Below are 1,448 nucleotides of genomic sequence, written 5' to 3' on the forward strand. Positions count from 1 at the left end.
GCAGCAATATACACAATATAAGGCTGAATTACTGAGCTATGTACAATATTTAACAATTATTACATGGCTTGTGTTTATAGCCGATATAACGCGCGCTCTGATTGACTAATTATGACTGAATTGTTGGGCATTATTCTTCGGTAATGCCCACGGGCCGATGACGGGCTTGCAAAAACAAAGAAAAAGGTAATTGAAAAGCCACATAATAAACTACTTACTAACCGAGCTAGCTCCAGCCGTACTGGGGAATATTGGCCCTCCGTTGTTTTTTGTACGGACCTCGCTGCGCTCGGTCCGTACTGCCACGACCTCGGGCCAATATTCCCCAGTACGGCCCTCGCGCTCGGTTAGTAAGAAGTAAAGTTATTACTCGCCGAAGGCGAAGTGAATATTGGTGAATATTTACCGAGATGTAATCGAGGTAAATATTCCCCAATATTTACTGACTCTGACAAAACAGCGGGCTAAAACAAAATAAAAAGGCACAAAAAGTGCTAATTGGCTTAGCAGCGGCGCCTCCAAAATGTTATATTCAGCGGGTAGTGTGGTGGATATGACACTAAATTCTTATATTCACCGCTGAAAATTATATTAATATATATTAGTATAAATACACAAGTAATTATACAAAATCGCGTGCTCTCATGGCTCTCTATCTCGGATTATCAGCCGATAATCACCTCGACGGACAAAATGGCTGCCAGTAGTCGTTTTGCCACTGTAAGTAAAGATGATTTCGCGTTGAAATGTTTTTTTTTCTCGCTCTCTTTTTTGAAATAAGCACCTGTGTATTTATACTAAAACAATTATTCGCCGAAGGCTCAGTAATTATCGGTGAATATTCACCTCGACTTCGTTGTTAAATACTAGAAAATAAATAAAATAAAAACTAAAATATAATTACTAAAACTGTATTATGAATATATCAGTGCAAGCCACTAGATGTATTATATTTTATACGTGACAAACTCTTGCATGTGCTTAGTTCTACAAGAAGGACGCTTGGTACGGCTAACGCCAGATCTGAGATTATGGGTGGTTCTGATTTTGGAGTGTATCAATATAAACCTGGCACAGATGGGCGTGCCTCTCGCTTAGTGTTGAGTGCAATTAATGCCTCATTGTAATTCATTAAAGGAAAAATGATGCGCATAGCCCTTTTCTGAATGCTCTCTATCTTATAGGATAGAAAATCTGGTATATTTTGCCACATGGGGGCAGCGTATTCTAGGACAGGACGAACAACCATTGTACAAACTTTTGTTAGTGAGACACATAGACACCTAGTAGCTGAGCTCCGAGCGCGTCGAAGGCGCGCGGGTGCGGAGCACCATAGGTAAGAAAATATGGTAACCCATCGGTGGGAAAATTTTGGCTTTAAAGCCTTGAAGTCATCGACCGTCCGTACGTCCACCCCTCCATGTATGCCAATGTGACCAATATCATGC

This window comes from Montipora capricornis, chromosome 5, assembly GCF_036669925.1.
Source record: "Montipora capricornis isolate CH-2021 chromosome 5, ASM3666992v2, whole genome shotgun sequence".
NCBI classification, from domain to species: Eukaryota; Metazoa; Cnidaria; class Anthozoa; order Scleractinia; family Acroporidae; genus Montipora; species Montipora capricornis.